Below are 8,409 nucleotides of genomic sequence, written 5' to 3' on the forward strand. Positions count from 1 at the left end.
TAGTACCCATTATGTATTCTGTATGTATATATTCTGTAATGTAGTACACATTATGTATTCTGTATGTATATATTCTGTAATGTAGTACACATTATGTATTCTGTACGTATATATTCTGTAATGTAGTACCCATTATGTAATCTGTATGTATATATTCTGTAATGTAGTACACATTATGTATTCTGTATGTATATATTCTGTAATGTAGTACCCATTATGTATTCTGTACGTATATATTCTGTAATGTAGTACCCATTATGTATTCTGTATGTATATATTCTGTAATGTAGTACCCATTATGTATTCTGTACGTATATATTCTGTAATGTAGTAGACATTATGTATTCTGTATGTATATATTCTGCAATGTAGTACCCACTATGTATTCTGTATGTATATATTCTGTAATGTAGTACCCATTATGTAATCTGTATGTATATATTCTGTAATGTAGTACACATTATGTATTCTGTATGTATATATTCTGTAATGTAGTACACATTATGTATTCTGTACGTATATATTCTGTAATGTAGTACCCATTATGTAATCTGTATGTATATATTCTGTAATGTAGTACACATTATGTATTCTGTATGTATATATTCTGTAATGTAGTACCCATTATGTATTCTGTACGTATATATTCTGTAATGTAGTACCCATTATGTATTCTGTATGTATATATTCTGTAATGTAGTACCCATTATGTATTCTGTACGTATATATTCTGTAATGTAGTAGACATTATGTATTCTGTACGTATATATTCTGTAATGTAGTACCCATTATGTATTCTGTACGTATATATTCTGTAATGTAGTACCCATTATGTATTCTGTATGTATATATTCTGTAATGTAGTACACATTATGTATTCTGTACGTATATATTCTGTAATGTAGTACCCATTATGTATTCTGTATGTATATATTCTGTAATGTAGTACCCATTATGTATTCTGTATGTATATATTCTGTAATGTAGTACACATTATGTATTCCGTATGTATATATTCTGTAATTTAGTACCCATTATGTATTCCGTATGTATATATTCTGTAATGTAGTACCCATTATGTATTCAGTACGTATATATTCTGTAATGTAGTACACATTATGTATTCAGTACGTATATATTCTGTAATGTAGTACCCATTATGTATTCTGTACGTATATATTCTGTAATGTAGTACCCATTATGTATTCTGTACGTATATATTCTGTAATGTAGTACCCATTATGTATTCTGTACGTATATATTCTGTAATGTAGTACCCATTATGTATTCTGTACGTATATATTCTGTAATGTAGTACCCATTATGTATTCTGTATGTATATATTCTGTAATGTAGTACCCATTATGTATTCTGTATGTATATATTCTGTAATGTAGTACCCATTATGTATTCTGTATGTCTATATTCTGTAATGTAGTACCCATTATGTATTCTGTATGTATATATTCTGTAATGTAGTACCCATTATGTATTCTGTATGTATATATCCTGCCATGTAGTACCCATTATGTATTCTGTATGTATATATTCTGTCATGTAGTACCCATTATGTATTCTGTATGTATATATTCTGTCATGTAGTACCCATTATGTATTCTGTATGTATATATTCTGTAATGTAGTACCCCATTATGTATTCTGTATGTATATATTCTGTAATGTAGTACACATTATGTATTCTGTATGTATATATTCTGTAATGTAGTACCCATTATGTATTCTGTACGTATACATTCTGTAATGTAGTACCCATTATGTATTCTGTACGTATATATTCTGTAATGTAGTACCCATTATGTATTCCGTATGTATATATTCTGTAATGTAGTACCCATTATGTATTCCGTATGTATATATTCTGTCATGTAGTACCCATTATGTATTCTGTATGTATATATTCTGTCATGTAGTACCCATTATGTATTCTGTATGTATATATTCTGTAATGTAGTACCCATTATGTATTCTATATGTATATATTCTGTAATGTAGTACACATTATGTATTCTGTATGTATATATTCTGTAATGTAGTACCCATTATGTATTCTGTACGTATACATTCTGTAATGTAATACCCATTATGTATTCTGTACGTATACATTCTGTACGTATACATTCTGTAATGTAGTTCCCATTATGTATTCTGTACGTATACATTCTGTAATGTAGTACCCATTATGTATTCTGTACGTATACATTCTGTAATGTAGTACACATTATGTATTCTGTACGTATATATTCTGTAATGTAGTACCCATTATGTATTCTGTATGTATATATTCTGCAATGTAGTACCCATTATGTATTCTGTATGTATATATTCTGCAATGTAGTACCCATTATGTATTCCGTATGTATATATTCTGGAATGTAGTACTCATTATGTATTCCGTATGTATATATTCTGTAATGTAGTACACATTATGTATTCTGTACGTATATATTCTGTAATGTAGTACCCATTATGTATTCTGTATGTATATATTCTGTAATGTAGTACCCATTATGTATTCTGTATGTATATATTCTGTAATGTAGTACCCATTATGTATTCTGTACGTATATATTCTGTAATGTAGTACACATTATATATTCTGTACGTATATATTCTGTAATGTAGTACACATTATGTATTCTGTATGTATATATTCTGTAATGTAGTACCCATTATGTATTCTGTATGTATATATTCTGTAATATAGTACACATTATGTATTCTGTATGTATATATTCTGTAATGTAGTACCCATTATGTATTCCGTATGTATATATTCTGTAATGTAGTACACATTATGTATTCCGTATGTATATATTCTGCAATGTAGTACACATTATGTATTCTGTATGTATATATTCTGCAATATAGTACACATTATGTATTCTGTATGTATATATTCTGTAATGTAGTACACATTATGTATTCTGTATGTATATATTCTGTAATGTAGTACCCATTATGTATTCTGTACGTATACATTCTGTAATGTAGTACCCATTATGTATTCTGTACGTATACATTCTGTACGTATACATTCTGTAATGTAGTTCCCATTATGTATTCTGTACGTATACATTCTGTAATGTAGTACCCATTATGTATTCTGTACGTATACATTCTGTAATGTAGTACACATTATGTATTCTGTACGTATATATTCTGTAATGTAGTACCCATTATGTATTCTGTATGTATATATTCTGTAATGTAGTACCCATTATGTATTCTGTATGTATATATTCTGTAATGTAGTACCCATTATGTATTCTGTACGTATATATTCTGTAATGTAGTACACATTATGTATTCTGTATGTATATATTCTGTAATGTAGTACACATTATGTATTCTGTATGTATATATTCTGTAATGTAGTACCCATTATGTATTCCGTATGTATATATTCTGTAATGTAGTACACATTATGTATTCCGTATGTATATATTCTGTAATGTAGTACCCATTATGTATTCTGTACGTATATATCCTGTAATGTAGTACACATTATGTATTCTGTATGTATATATTCTGTAATATAGTACCCATTATGTATTCTGTATGTATATATTCTGTAATATAGTACACATTATGTATTCCGTATGTATATATTCTGTAATGTAGTACCCATTATGTATTCCGTATGTATATATTCTGTAATGTAGTACTCATTATGTATTCCGTATGTATATATTCTGTAATGTAGTACTCATTATGTATTCCGTATGTATATATTCTGTAATGTAGTACACATTATGTATTCTGTATGTATATATTCTGCAATGTAGTACACATTATGTATTCTGTATGTATATATTCTGCAATATAGTACACATTATGTATTCTGTATGTATATATTCTGTAATGTAGTACCCATTATGTATTCTGTATGTATATATTCTGTAATGTAGTACCCATTATGTATTCTGTATGTATATATTCTGTAATGTAGTACCCATTATGTATTCTGTACGTATATATTCTGTAATGTAGTACACAGTATATATTCTGTACGTATATATTCTGTAATGTAGTACACATTATGTATTCTGTATGTATATATTCTGTAATGTAGTACCCATTATGTATTCTGTATGTATATATTCTGTAATATAGTACACATTATGTATTCTGTATGTATATATTCTGTAATGTAGTACCCATTATGTATTCTGTACGTATATATTCTGTAATGTAGTACACATAGCTAGTATCTGTTGTGCTTTTTTAATTACATTCTCCATAGGCTGATCACTACTAACTATTGTATTTACTGCTGTAACTACGTAACAAATGACTATTTACGGATCGCATGCGTCAAGCCTTTCATACCCCTGATGAAGTCACATTGTGAGGATCGATCTTAGGTCCCGCCTCTGCGACAGGTCCCGTGATGACATGGGTGACGCGCCTCAGACCACGGAAGCTACGCGCAGGCGCCACACTGCCAGGCAAGGAAATACCTCATGCTTCGGCCCTGCCCCCACATCCCGTGACGACACGGGTGACGCACCACTCGCGCAGGAGACTGCGTGCGGGCGCCGCGTTACGAGGATCACGCGAGGGGTTAATGCCAGCACACAGCGCTGACCTGCAGCACACTCCGCCCCCTGACTACTGATTGGGCGGATGAACACCGAGTGGGCGTTTGATGCTAATCTGTGGCAGCTGCTTGCACCCTGCTCATTGGCGGCCTGCCCTTTATATGCTCAGCCAGCCCTCTGGCAAATTGGCCGAGCATAAACCTTTGTTGCTGAACGTAGTGATACCCCAAGCGTCCTGTTCCCTGTGTCCTGTCCCCAAGCGTCCTGTCCCCAAGCGTCCTGTCCCCAAGCGTCCTGTCCCCAAGCGTCCTGTCCCCAAGCGTCCTGTCCCCAAGCGTCCTGTCCCCAAGCGTCCTGTCCCGTGTCCTGTCGCCTTGTGCATTGTGATCCTGTCTTGTCTCTCAGTGTTTTGACCTCGGCTTGCATCTGGCCCTCTACCCCTGGCCAACCCTCTGCACTCCGGACGTGGTCTCGCGGCTGGAGGTCAGTGTACCCCAACATCCCCACCTCGGCCTCGCAGTCCTGTCCTGATTGTGGTGAGCACCCGTTGCACAAATGACCCATGACGAAACGCTTTGGGATTGCTCCCTTTTGCGTGTTATGTAGTCACGATAACGTTTGCGGCGTATCCTGGGAGGACCCCCACATCTGTCTGCCCCCGTACCCCCACATCTGTCTGCATACCGTGGGAAGAGACATGGTCATGTCTGCCCCCGTACCCCCACATCTGTCTGCCCCCGTACCCCCACATCTGTCTGCATACCTTGGGAAGAGACACGGTTATGTCTGCCCCCGTACCCCCACATCTGTCTGCCCCCGTACCCCCACATCTGTCTGCATACCGTGGGAAGAGACACGGTCATGTCTGCCCCCGTACCCCCACATCTGTCTGCCCCGTACCCCCACATCTGTCTGCAGACCGTGGGAAGAGACACAGTATGGTCTGCCCCCCGTACCCCCACATCTGTCTGCCCCCGTACCCCCACATCTGTCTGCATACCGTGGGAAGAGACACGGTCTGATCTGCCCCGCTACCCCCACATCTGTCTGCCCCCGTACCCCGCCACATCTGTCTGCATACCGTGGGAAGAGACACGGTCTGGTCTGCCCCCGTACCCCCACATCTGTCTGCCCCCGTACCCCCACATCTGTCTGCATACCGTGGGAAGAGACACGGTCTGGTCTGCCCCGTACCCCCCACATCTGTCTGCCCCGTACCCCCACATCTGTCTGCCCCCGTACCCCCACATCTGTCTGCATACCGTGGGAAGAGACACGGTCTGATCTGCCCCCGTACCCCCACATCTGTCTGCATACCGTGGGAAGAGACACGGTCTGGTCTGCCCCCGTACCCCCACATCTGTCTGCCCCCGTACCCCCACATCTGTCTGCATACCGTGGGAAGAGACACGGTCATGTCTGCCCCCGTACCCCCACATCTGTCTGCCCCGTACCCCCACATCTGTCTGCATACGTGGGAAGAGACACGGTCATGTCTGCCCCGTACCCCCACATCTGTCTGCCCCCGTACCCCCACATCTGTCCTGCCCCTACCCCCACATCTGTCTGCCCCGTACCCCCATCTGTCTCCGTACCCACATCTGTCTGCCCCCGTACCCCCACATCTGTCTGCATACCGTGGGAAGAGACATGGTCTGATCTGCCCCGTACCCCCACATCTGTCTGCCCCCGTACCCCCACATCTGTCTGCATACCGTGGGAAGAGACACGGTCTGATCTGCCCCCGTACCCCCACATCTGTCTGCCCCCGTACCCCCACATCTGTCTGCATACCGTGGAAGAGACACGGTCTGATCTGCCCCCGTACCCCCACATCTGTCTGCCCCCGTACCCCCACATCTGTCTGCATACCGTGGGAAGAGACACGGTCTGGTCTGCCCCCGTACCCCCACATCTGTCTGCCCCCGTACCCCCCACATCTGTCTGCATACCGTGGGAAGAGACACGGTCTGATCTGCCCCCGTACCCCCACATCTGTCTGCCCCCGTACCCCCACATCTGTCTGCATACCGTGGGAAGAGACACGGTCTGATCTGCCCCCGTACCCCCACATCTGCCCCCGTACCCCCACATCTGTCTGCATACCGTGGGGGAGAGACACACTCCTGTCTGCCCCCCGTACCCGGACCCCCAAAGATAACCGTTATTTGATGCTGATTACCGTGCTACCGTGCGATTTCCGGACATACCAACTAGTATTCAGTAGTTTTACATCACTGGTTTGAAACTTGTGTTTCCATTTGAACCTTATTCACGGTTGTCACACCGGTATATCATTATATATCTAATCTTTATATATCTGTGTGTCGTGTGTGTGTGTGTGTGTGTGTGTGTGTGTCGTGTGTCTGTGTGTCTGTGTGTCTGTGTGTGTGTGTGTGTGTGTGTGTGTGTGTGTGTGTGTGTGTGTGAGTGTGTGTGTGTGAGTGTGTGTGTGTGAGAGAGTGTGTGTGTGAGTGAGAGTGTGTGAGAGAGTGTGTGTGAGTGAGAGTGTGTGTGAGTGAGAGTGTGTGAGAGAGTGTGTGAGTGAGAGTGAGTGTGAGAGAGTGTGTGAGTGAGAGTGTGTGTGTGTGTGTGTGTGTGTGTGTGTGAGAGATAAGAAAATAAGTGCGTTATAAACTGTTTGATACAGAGCAATAATTATGGTCCATAATATGTGTCTTGATAAAGGATAGTCACTAGGAGCACTGAAAAACTAATTCATAATACACAGGAGGGGGGGCGCTGGATAATACTCAGGAGGGGGGGCAGCTGGATAATACACAGGAGGGGGGCGCTGGATAATACACAGGAGGGGGGGCAGCTGGATAATACTCAGGAGGGGGAGCCTCTGGGTAATACACAGGAGGGGGGGGCAGCTGGATATAAACACAGGAGGGGGGGCAGCTGGATAATACTCAGGAGGGGGGGCAGCTGGATAATACTCAGGAGGGGGGGCAGCTGGATAATACTCAGGAGGGGGGGCAGCTGGATAATACTCAGGAGGGGGAGCCTCTGGGTAATACACAGGAGGGGGGGCAGCTGGATAATACACAGGAGGGGGGGCAGCTGGATAATACTCAGGAGGGGGGGCAGCTGGATAATACACAGGAGGGGGGGCAGCTGGATAATACTCAGGAGGGGGGGCAGCTGGATAATACACAGGAGGGGGGCGCTGGATAATACACAGGAGGGGGGGCAGCTGGATAATACTCAGGAGGGGGAGCCTCTGGGTAATACACAGGAGGGGGGGCAGCTGGATAATACACAGGAGGGGGGGCAGCTGGATAATACTCAGGAGGGGGGGCAGCTGGATAATACTCAGGAGGGGGGGCAGCTGGATAATACTCAGGAGGGGGGGCAGCTGGATAATACTCAGGAGGGGGAGCCTCTGGGTAATACACAGGAGGGGGGGCAGCTGGATAATACACAGGAGGGGGGGCAGCTGGATAATACTCAGGAGGGGGGCAGCTGGATAATACACAGGAGGGGGGGCAGCTGGATAATACTCAGGAGGGGGGCAGCTGGATAATACACAGGAGGGGGAGCAGCTGGATAATACTCAGGAGGGGGAGCCGCTGTGTAATACTCAGGAGGGGGGGCAGCTGGATAATACACAGGAGGGGGGGCAGCTGGATAATACTCAGGAGGGGGGGCAGCTGGATAATACACAGGAGGGGGGGGCAGCTGGATAATACTCAGGAGGGGAGCCGCTGTGTAATACTCAGGAGGGGGAGCCTCTGGGTAATACACAGGAGGGGGGGCCGCTGGATAATACTCAGTGTACTCGCACACTCTCACTTACCTTGTATGAGTATTTCATGGCTGCGACTCTCGGAGACCTCCGCCA

At 42.4% G+C, this 8,409-nt stretch overlaps 1 long non-coding RNA gene across 1 annotated transcript in view; it reads right to left on the minus strand.

Annotated features, from left to right (window-relative positions):
• The window catches only part of LOC142481426 (uncharacterized), a 33,880-nt gene extending 25,478 nt beyond the window's left edge, over positions 1 to 8,402 (minus strand). Inside the window, exon 1 of the long non-coding RNA XR_012795771.1 lies at positions 8,365 to 8,402. This is a non-coding gene — a long non-coding RNA (uncharacterized LOC142481426). The remainder of the gene's footprint in view (positions 1 to 8,364) is intronic.
• Positions 8,403 to 8,409: the final 7 nt, after the last annotated feature.

This window comes from Ascaphus truei, unplaced genomic scaffold (genome assembly GCF_040206685.1).
Source record: "Ascaphus truei isolate aAscTru1 unplaced genomic scaffold, aAscTru1.hap1 HAP1_SCAFFOLD_2649, whole genome shotgun sequence".
NCBI lineage: Eukaryota > Metazoa > Chordata > Amphibia > Anura > Ascaphidae > Ascaphus > Ascaphus truei.